This window comes from Ammospiza nelsoni, chromosome 2, assembly GCF_027579445.1.
Source record: "Ammospiza nelsoni isolate bAmmNel1 chromosome 2, bAmmNel1.pri, whole genome shotgun sequence".
Taxonomy (NCBI): Eukaryota; Metazoa; Chordata; class Aves; order Passeriformes; family Passerellidae; genus Ammospiza; species Ammospiza nelsoni.
In genome coordinates, this window is record NC_080634.1 from 10,676,480 (window position 1) to 10,687,958 (window position 11,479).

At 40.1% G+C, this 11,479-nt stretch overlaps 1 long non-coding RNA gene across 1 annotated transcript in view; it reads right to left on the reverse strand.

Moving 5' to 3' along the window:
* Window positions 1–9,476, reverse strand: part of LOC132087408 (uncharacterized) — a 28,925-nt gene extending 19,449 nt beyond the window's left edge. The window contains exons 1-2 of the long non-coding RNA XR_009420510.1: window positions 9,405–9,476; window positions 4,046–4,162 (exon numbers count right to left, since the gene is read on the reverse strand). This is a non-coding gene — a long non-coding RNA (uncharacterized LOC132087408). The remainder of the gene's footprint in view (window positions 1–4,045; window positions 4,163–9,404) is intronic.
* Between the last annotated feature and the right edge of the window lie 2,003 nt (window positions 9,477–11,479).

The window sequence follows — 11,479 nt, forward strand, 5'->3', positions numbered from 1 at the left end:
CCCTGAGGCAGCAGTGCCACCAAGATCCCAACTCCATGTCACCATGGGGCTGCTCCTCTTCCCACAGGGAGTCCCAAGCCAGGCTACACACATGCACTTGGTAGATTTGGCAATGCTGAATACAAATCATGGCACCACAGCACCCATGTACCATTTCAGGATTAGCTGAAATTGGGAATCAAGACTCTTGATTTCTACACACAGTTGTTATTTCTCAGGGTTTTACATTTTTTAAAGCCAAAATCACTGCCAGTCATTTAGTACCATAAAACTGTACATGTGCACACATACACACTCCATATATGCAAAATACTTTTCCTTACCTTGTCAGAGAGACAGCTGAGCTAGACAAAGACACTGACACACAGCTGCTCTAGCCCACAGCAAAGTGCAGTGGATGGAAATAGACACCACAGCTCAGTCTTCATAGTCAAAACACATCACTAAGGATGGGTTTGGGAAGAAATCTTAGGTATGCTCAATCTGCCTTCCTTCCCACTGTTTACAAACCACAGTAATCTCAGGACTGAGTGAAGACTTTGTTGTTTTTGGAGTATGTTTTGAGGAACATTTGGGCTTTGTCAGCAGCACACACAAAAGGAGGTGAAATTGAGGCAGTTTGAACACTTGTCCTCAGCTATAAGCACTCACCTTATGACTCTGAAGTCCAGCAAAAACTCACTTTTCTCTGTTTCTGAAGGCACGTTGATATTTACTCCTGTATATTCCAAGTTAGCCATAATGCTGCTGCCTGCTTTATCACCAGTTAAAGTCACAAAATGCAAAAAAGAAACCAAAAGGATTACATACTTACACACAATACTATTTCAATTCAAAAGTTAAGGTGCTTTTGCCCCTTTAGGCCTGTGTTGGGGGAAAAAAATAAAGTTCCTGTAGGCAGGGGGGTCAGAGCCTGGCCAGCCAGCAACACCCACTGCTTTCTAGCACATTGTTTGAGCTCTGAAGCCTCTTGGCTGTGGCACATTGCACAGCCTTTGTGCTTGATCATTAAATAAAACAACCTGTCAACGCTGTACCCTGACAGCTCTCTAAAAAAAAGGATTTGAAAGGCACATCTTGGGCAGGAAGGATACATCCAAGAACACCAGCACTGCTGCTGTGTACTTCAGAGAGCAGACACTGTTTTATCCAGCATCTCTAGAGCTTCAAAGGGAGCACCTGCTTCATCTCTACAGCAGTGAAATTCCAGGTATTAAGCAACATTCCCTTCTTTTACAAGTCTGAACATTATTAGATTCCAGGACTCCTTGTTCATCTTCTGTCTTAAATATCAATACTAACGCTATTTGTGGGTATCACTGAACAGTAATTGCCTGCTTATTGTTCAAGTAACTTCAGACTTCCAGATATAGGATTTCTAAGTTTACCAAGAAAAAGAAGTCTGTTTCAAAATACTCTTCAAATTACTCAGGGCTCAATGTTAGAGATAAGTATTCTAAATTTACTTATGTACACAAAATACAGGCCAAAATACATTTACTCCTCTGAAGACTGAGGAGTAAATCTGCAATATTCGGGTATGTGAGAAAAGCAGAATGGATGCAAAACACTAAAAACTACACATATGTGTGTTGTGGTAGAGTGCAAAATAAATTAAAACAGTTTCATCCTTACTCCAGTCTCTACTGGACACTTACACTGGATGGACTGAAGTGTTTAGTCCTAAGCTGCACATGAATAGAGGAAGATGCAGCCCCATGGACTTCAAAAACCAGATAATTCTTGGGATGGGTTAATGTGTAAAAAGAGACAGATAGAAAGAGCTGTTGTAAAACAAAGTATTTTCAATTTAAGTTTACTATTCTGATTGGAAATGGAAGTGGAACAAATGTTGATTTCTTTCTAACTTCCATAGCAACCCACTCACACTGAAGTGATTGTGACTCAGAAGCTGTTTTCTTTAAATGCAGCCATATGGCTTTTAAACACTTTTGGTTCTATGCCCAGATACAGAATCATTATTTCTTCATTTTATTGTCCTGATAGTCTCCAAATAACCAAAACTTATAATTAATATGAATGTTACTCAAGTTAATCAGAAATTATATTTCTCAGGCTCCTGCATGGCATGCCCAAAGGGCTTTACTTTTTACTTTAGAAAAATAAAGTGTTAACAGAAATCAAAATTACAGATATGTCCAGAAACCCAGGTTTTTCAATTTTTAAATACCCTGTGCATGTAATTATGCAAAAAAAAATCTGATCCTTGTTTATAATTTACTATTTCATTGCCATTAAAAATTCACATTTCTCAAGTGAGGGTTCAAGCAATGAACAGCAGTTGCTGTAAATGTATGCTCAAAAGTCTGCACTACACTTCTATTTGAGTACAAAGTCTACAAAGACTGAAACACAGCCACTTTTATTATACTAGACTTGCTTAGAGGTACTTAATATTCAAAAGCTGCGTTACAACTTCACAATGTTATTTAAAATCAAAGCAAAATAACATGATCACGGTCCATAATCCTTTTCCTAATTTTAGGAAGACATGTTGCATTCTAGACTATTTTGGCATAGTAGGTTCATTTTTCTACAATCTGGTAGTTATTAGGTAGTTACAATTTGATAATTATTAGAAAACAGAAACACATAGAACTACATGACTAAAGGTCAGCTCACAGATCAAGACTACCTTGTTATCACAGAGGGTTTAAAACCACATAAAGAATATGTCACAGCACAGGTGCCCTCACATCACCCACTTTGAAAACAAACTCTTTCAAGATGTTGTAGCTGTGTTTCTTTCCAATGCCATTAACCAGGATTTCATAAAACTGAAAAATTTACCATTCCCATCACATTTTAGCACAATACCACAAAATAGCCAGTCCTCAAATATATCTGGTTTTCCAATTGAGTGACTAAAATGTCAAAATGGACACTTGAGAAAAGCAACACCCCTTTTTGTACAAATACAATTTATATCACAGAAAAATTGGCTACTACCTGCAAAACACTCATGACACTTTGCTGCTCAAGACCTACACAGGCTGCCAGGTTGGCTTTTAGGATCTGCGGAGACAACACACAGAAATGCCATAGAAGTTTCCAGCAGAACTGCAGTGCACAGTTGCCATCCAATTCCAACCTCTAAAACTGCACCAAGCAAGACTGAACCATTATCCTTCCAAACAGCCAAGAACGCTTTCTGCAGCCCAAAAATGCCTCTGGAAATCGATCACACACTGACCAGCCCCATGCTTGTAGCCAGAGACTGGAGTAATAGGGAACAGAGAGGCTCTAGCAAAAAACATTCAGCATTTTCCACACTTGAGGAGTAAATTAAGGATGTGGAAATCTCAGCCTGCATGTAACATGTATGTCCTGAAGGCCTGATAAAGGAATTCCTCAAAAAGGGATGACTATCCACTTCTCTTTAATTTCAGCACCTCAAAATGACATTTTCCCCTTTCCCAGTTTGACACAGCACACAAACATGTTTTATTCTAAACATATATTAAAAAGCACAATAGCCTGGTTTTATCTCTCTTGTTAGCAGCTCTCAGATCAGAAACATACAATAATGCTTCATTTTTCAGAACTGAAAACCTACTAAGACATTTTCTTTTGCCTGTCTGCTTCCCCACAGCTGTTATTATGCGCCACCATCAGTGAGTGAGACAGGGAAAAAAAAAGAAATTATTTATAGCATGGCCACAAAAGCCTTACTGAATATTGCAGATATCACAGCCAAACAAAAAGTATCCATGTCTATAATCTCTTAAACAGCTACTTCTCCACACCTAGAGAGCCAACAACACATACAAAGGGAAGATGCATTTCAAGGCACACTTCAATCACTGAGCACATGAAAACAGATTCTGGATAATCCCTGAAGGCATCAAGACATCATTTTCCAAACAGAATTAGACTTCTCAGCTGAAGTCCTTCTGATTTTTCTATCCCTATTTCTTGTCAGCTCTTCACAGAAGTTCATCCCTTGATCACACAGCCTTTTTCTCTAACCAGTGCCATGCAATGCCATGCCAATAGCAAATTGCAGTAAAAGATCTTCACTTACCTTGCCCTTGTCCACTGATCTGGTGACCCCACAGCACGGGAATTACTGCCAATATCCAGTGCATCTTCCCTGCTACTCTGCCACTTCCTTGTCTTCCAGCCATTGCATTGTTGGAAGCTACACAAAGAAATATTATTGAATGCTTTAGTTATAACTCTTGGGAAATAGAGCTTTGGGTGAAGGAAAGCAAAAAGCTCCCATAAATTTCCTCAGCACACATCTATAACTCTACTTTAATAAATACTCACTGGCAAAAATGCTTTTTCATTCAGAACCTCCCTGACTGTTTGCTCAAGACTGTCACCTCATAGGCCACTAGAAAATCAAAATAAGCTGCTTTGAAAATGCTTGAATTTCCCTTTCATACAGAAAGCCTGAGCTTCACAAAAAATAAAAAAAACAAACCCAAAAACAGATCCAGCCAGGCTTAAAAGACCAGGACAAGCAGTACTTCACTGAGTGTCTTAGAAGTCTTATTGTATAGCACAGAAAATTTCCTGAGGCAAAGTCCCTCAGTTAACTTTAAAATTGATTTTATTTTTTTAATTTTGGGCTTTAAAACATTGAGATGTGTCAGCAGTTGCTTCTCATTGTGGGCTTTTAGGGACCAACTATATCTTCCAGCCACCACAAATTTTCATAATTTAGCATTATTTGGGTTGGAAGCAGTTTTAAAGCTCATCTCTTTCCAACCCTCTTCCATGGGCAGGGACATTTCTCACCATCCCAGGGTGCTCAGAGCTCCATCCAGCCTGGCCTTGAACACTTCCAGGGATTGGGCAGCCACAGCTTCTCTGGGCATCATCACTGGCATTGGCAACATTCACCTATTTATTATTCCACAGCACACCTCCTCTTACAGCACTCTGACTCAGATCTGCTCCTTCAGAAGATCTGTTTAATCAAATACTGATTTGTCACAACTGTACCAATTACACAGGACCGGGTGGAAAAAATAGAATTTCATTTCTAGTCCAAAGCACAGGCAGCTATTACAGAAATTGGTATATGAATGTTTGGGAAATTTATCCAACATGTGGGAAATGTTGCAGCAATAAGTACTTTCTAAAAAGGTGGCATTGTAAAAACTTGTTGTGTTTTTTTTTCCTAGAAAGAGCTCTAAATTTTTTGTGAAGAGAAAAATTTAAAAAATAAAACCAACTTGGAAAAAAACCCAGGGAAAACACTAAACTAACATAAGGGTATACTTATATATTGATTAAGCCAATACTTTTAATATTGCAACTGCAGTAATTTTTATAAAAAGTTACTTTCCAAACTCGTGGATGCAGCATCCGTACATAAGAAAATGTTCAACTGAAACTATAACCCATAATTCTCAATTCTGATCTATAATCTCCAGTGAAAAATCTCTGCTTTATGCATCTTAAAACCCCAGGACTATTTACAGAATAAGAACCTAAGGAAGGCGACAAAAGCAGACATGTAGAACACTACACTTCATTTTCTCCCTCTCTCACCTGGCCCCACCTATGGAGGGAAGGCAGGCAGGGGAAGCTCCTGCAAGAGAGGATTTTGGTTGACTGGTTAAAGGGAAGGGGTAATTTTCCTGTTTGTTGTGACCCTCAGACTTCCACTTTTGCATTTAATCAGTGCTCTAACCACCAAGCATCTGCCCGTGCACTTCCTTTAGCTGTTCAGAACAAAAATTGTCTCTTGCTTTAAAACTGGTGGTGGAAGGTAACAGAGGAACCTCCCCATTGCCACAAACACCTTGATTTTCTTGTGAAGAGCTTGTTTGAGGTCCCCTAAGCTGCTTTGTTTCAGCAAAACAGTGCCCTCCCCAGCCAGCACACACAGCTCCTCTTTGTCCCCTCTCAGGCATAGGGAGGGAAGAGAGAAAGGGATGCTAAAAAGCTTTGTTTGTTTTGGCCTTGCCTTTTTTGGACTATTTAACCCCCACAAGAAAGGAGAAGTAAACAACTGAAAATGGGAATTACAAAGTAAAAATTTTACAACAATAAATACAAATAAATGTCCTGAAATATATTCACATTAGCACTGCAAGGTCAAAGAAACAGTTTTGTAAAAATCAGTATCTTGAAAAAGAGATGTTCTGCCTCATGAATATTCTTTCCTCAAACTAACAGACACATTCTTGATGCTCAGCCCAAGCAAACAGATGGTATTCAATTAGTTATTTACCTACTTTGCAATTAATTAAAATGTCCAAGATAATTTTTGTTTTGACTGTGTCTACAGAAAGCTAGAGTTGCACAAAAAGCTGGCATTTCTATCTACAGCCCTGCTAGCTGTAATATAAATATTACAGCTCAGAAAACATTAATATATCCAAAGGCTTTTTCCAAGGGCACATAGGGATAGAACAAGGGGGAATGGCTTCAGACTGTAAGAGAGTAGGTTGAGATTAGATATTAGGAATAAATTCTCCACTTTAAGACTTGTGAAGCTCTGGCACAGGATGTCCAGAGAAGTTGTGGATGCCCCATCCCTGGGAGTGTCCAAGGCCACGTTGGATGAGGCTCTGAGCAGCCTGGGATAGTGGAAAGTGTCCCTGCCCATGGCACAGAGATGTTGGAAACAAATGATCTTTAGGGTCTCATCCAACACAAACAACTCTGTGATTATATCAGAAGCTCACCAGGAAATGTTTAACTTTTAGAAAATCTTTTTTGGCTTGAAAGTCCATAACTAGTAGACAGAATAAAACAGCCACCTTAATAGCTGTAGGCATTGTATCAATGGTATTCCAATTAAGAACAAAAGAGCAAAAACTGTAAGGTTTTATTTTGGATCCAAGAACCACTTTCTTCATAACACAGGAACCATCCCAAAAAGAAAAAGTTAGGCAGAATAGGCTGCAGGGACTGGGTGAAAGCTGCACGCCCCACAACAGCACAAAACTCCAAAGAGAGGCAATCTGTGACAGTGGTCACAGGGGTTTTCAGGATGAGGGAAGAGATGAGGATCTGACTCCATATTTCAGAAGGCTTGATTTGTTATTTTATAATATATATTATAACTATAGTGAAAAGAATTGAAGCAAAAGTTTCATCTCAGAAGTCTAGCTAAGCTAAGAATAGAAAGGAATGAATAATAAAGGTTTGTGTCTCAGACAGAGAGTCTAAGCTAACTGGGCTGTGGTTGGCCATTTATTGTAAACATCCAAGATGGGCCAATCACAGATGCACCTGTTGCATTCCACAGCAGCAGATAATCATTGTTTACATTTTGTTGCTGTAGCTTCTCAGTAGGAAAAATCCTAATGAAAGGATATTCATTAAAAGATGTCTGCGTCATGAATCTAAGCCTTAAAGATATTATTCCTGTCATATTTCTTGTCTTCCATGAGATAATTTGTGGAGGGAAAGAAGCAAAGAACAGCAACCAACAAATGTGTAATTGAAAATTCAAACTAGAGCTTCAATTTCCCAAGGAAAATTCAACAGGAGGCTTTCATTATAGAAGAAGAAAACCTCAGATTCAAATCCATTAATCCCCTGTGACTCCTGAGTCTCACTTTTCACACAGGTGCAGGCAAACAGGTTTATCTCAAACACATTTTTAAATTAAAGAACACCTCTTCTAACAGAGAAGTACATTACAGTAAGAAAGCTTAACTAGCAAGTCTGTAATTAACCTTTACAGCATCTGTGTTTACACTAGTGCTGCTTCAGTCCCTCAAGTACAGGAATAAAATGACCAAGGACAGAAGCAAGCCATAAATATGCCAAATCAACAGGAACAGCAGGTGCAACAGGTCTAGAGCGGCAGAAGGCAGGAAAAAGTCCTCCTTCTGCACCCTTCCTTTAGTTAGCTTGTAAAGAGGTGAACAGAAATTACAATTACACAAAAAATAATTTTTTAAAGCAAGTTTGCAAGGCTTGCTGAAGGAAAGCCAAGAGATACACAAATCACATCCTCTCAAAGGCACAAAAAAAATTATTAATTACTCTAACTCCACAGAGAATAACCTATTTTTTATATTACCTTCCAAAGTCACTATAAGAGAAAAAAATATATACTTGACTAAGAGGGAAATAAAAAACTACCTGTAAATCTTTCTTCACCCTACTCCTTCTAATCCAACAATTCTCCCTACACGAGCAGAAAAAAAGCCCAGCTCCTCCCCCACATCCTTTATAGCCCATCCAACCAAGAGTCAGCTGAATCAAATAACATCCCAACTTTAATGCAGCTGTGCTCACACATATCCTGCACTAAAACACACATGGGAAAAAAAATAATAAAACAGCTACCACTGCATTCTATTTTAGTCTTTTTTTTCTCTCCTCTAAACCTGCGTAGATAACTCTAACCAATAAATAGCCATGAGACTCACCATCTTCACAGCCAAGAGAAAATGGAAAGAAGACCTTCTTCACATTTATTGACAATTAACAGCAACTAATTTAGAGTGAACCAGGTGCAGTCAGTTGGCAGAAATCATGGAACATGGATAAATCTGTCATATAAAGGACTCTAACAAAGTCTAAAGTTTGTTTTAGATGAGACTTCTGCTGAAGCAGTGTTGGCATGAAGAGCTGGGAGGCTTTCAGCTGCATTTCCAGAGATTTGTTACACCTAAATAGCACAATCCATTAAAATCCATAGGCTTTGATTTGTGGGTGGCAACAACTTTCACGTATTTTGCTTTCTTTCTGTTATTACCTGGATTATTTTATAGGCTTTTGTCTCATTTGAATCACTGAGTACATCAACTATGTAGATTCAAGTATCCTTTTTAGTACAGTTAATTTATAAGTTGCTCTACAAACTGTATATTTTAAAAATATTTATTCTATGCAAGCATACACTTCATAAATCTCTAGCAAATAACAAAAAAAAAAAAAATTACCAGCTTCCTGGCAAATCATGGGATTGTCACTTGCCTCATAAAAGTGGAAGTTACCACTGCAGGTGAAATAGAATTTGGCCACAAAACAATATTTAAAGAACAGTTTCCCTCTCCACACAGCACCTATGAAATACCAGGTATAGATAGTAGGAAGGGATAAATGGGTTCTCTGGCCATTGCTAATACAGCCAGCCTCACATATTAGCTGGATCTCTCTGAAATGGCAACATAATACAGGAGTTCTAGCAGGTACATTAAAAGTTTGCAAAGGAAAAAGGGAGAAGAGGGGGAAATCAACCCCCAAAATACTGATAAAAGATCACCAAACCCACAAAATATCCTATAAATATTTTGAATGTTGATGTCTAATGAAAGTGTAAGGACAGACTAAATTTTTTCTAATACAAATTATAAAGTAGATGCATTTTTACACCCTGAGACAAGACTCTGACCTCCTTTGTGTTGTCATCTGATCACAAAAGTTCCACACTGTTGTCTCCTATCACAAAAGCTCCATACCTTCTTGGTGTTTCTCGTGGGGAACTCCTTACAGCACCAACTCTTTCTTCTTCACAAAGCAGCCAACCAACTCCAGCTCCCTTCTCACCCAGCCACTCCGCTCTTTTACAGCACTCTGCTTCTCATTGCTCACAGCTGTGGCCTGTTAAAGTCAGGCCTGTTCCTGATCTTTGGTAATTGGCCCAGCTGCAACTCCTTAGGGGTAAGATTACTTTCTACACTGTCTTTACTTTCTTATATTCTGTCCCCTTACATCCTTGCATGAACAAAAGCCTATGGTACCAGCAGGCCTGTTTATATCTGTGGAACTGAAACCAGAACCTCGTCTGATTCATTTAAAATAACTGAATTTATCACCGATGTGTAACTTTGCCTGTTACAAAGACTGTATTTTTAACCTCATTTCTGTTAGTGCATTACCAAAGACATTATGAATACAAAGTCTCTCAGAGGGTCATCTGTGGAACCAGATACCATCAGATAAGGACCTCCCTGCAGTATCAGGATTGTTTTGTCTGTTTAAATCCAGATGCAATACAAAAGCAGCAAAACAAGAGTTCATACCACACCAGAGGCTTCCAGTGCTGCCCTCGCTGGGCCAGAGCTCTCCTGCTCCTCATTCCAAGCTGCCAGACACCGTCTTTGTGCACAGAAGGCGAGCAGCCATGGGCTGAACAGATAACCTGGGACATCTGCCAGCCTGGAGGCAGCCATGGATCAACTGAGATGGCAAATCCATTGCTGGAGCACAGATTCTTGTGACATCAGAAAAGGGGCCTCTGCAGATCATGGAATCACAGAACCTTAGAAGGATTTGAGTTTGAAGGGCCTGCAATGGATGCGACACCAGATCAGGTTGCTCAGAGCCCCATCCAGCTTGGCCTCGAACGCTTCCAGGGGTGGGGCAGCCACAGCTTTTCCTGTGCCAGTGCCTCACCACCCTCACAGCAAAGAACTTCTTCCTAATATCTGACCTAAAACGACTCTCTGTCATTTTAACACCATTCTCCCTAGTCCTGTCGCTCCAGACCCTTGCAAATAGTCTCTCTCCATCCTTCCTGTGGGCTCCCCTCACGTACGGGAAGGCCGCAATGAGGTCTCCCGGAAGCCTCCTCTGTTCCAGGCTGAACAATCCCAGTGCTCTCAGCCTTTGCTCTGGGCTGGCTGCAGCAGGTCCCTGTCCTTGCTGTGCTGGGAGCCCAGAGCTGGATGCAGCCCTGCAGGTGGGCTCTCAGCACAGGGGGCAGAGGGGCAGAATCCCCTCCCTGCCCTGCTGCCCACGGGCTCTGGGTGAGCCCAGCACACGGGGGGCTCTGGGCTCCCAATGGCCAGGCCATGGCCAGCCTCTCACCCACAGCACCCCCAGGGCCTTCTCACAGGGCTGCTCTGGGTCTGCTCATCCCCAGCCTGGATTGGTGCTGGGGCTGCCCTGACCCAGGTGCAGCAGCTTGGACTTGGTCTGTTAAACCTCATGAGATTCCCAAGGGCCACTTCTTGAGCTTGTCCAGGTCCCTCTGGATGGCATCCCATCCTTCAGGTGTGTCACCCACACCCCTCAGATTGGTGCCATCTGCAAAACCTGCTGAGGGTTCACTCAGTCCACTCTCTGTGTCATTGATGATGTCTTCTTCAGTTCAGCACACCTGCCTGAAACTTCTGTGGTGTAATTACAAACTTCCCAAAACATATTTAGTAACAGTGATTCAGAACATCTGATAGCAGTTATTGATTATTCAGTAACATACTAAATCATAAAGTCACTAACTTATAATCAGGTTTGCTTTCAGAACCTTTCAAAGTTTAAGTAACTATTGATTCTTCCATGCTCTCTGATTAAAATATAAGTGAAAAATGTAAGAGTTGCAATATTTTTAAGATTGAACTTTTTAAACATCAGATTAATGTTATAAAGAAAGTAACATATGTACTGTTAGGAGAAATAAAAATTACCTAAAGACATACTATAACTCTGAATTAATGGTTCCTGAATGAAGGCAAATATGTTTTAAGCTGGGCCTTTACAAATTCTTTTTTGTATAGACACTTAGCAATTTCACTTTTCTGAAACACTATGA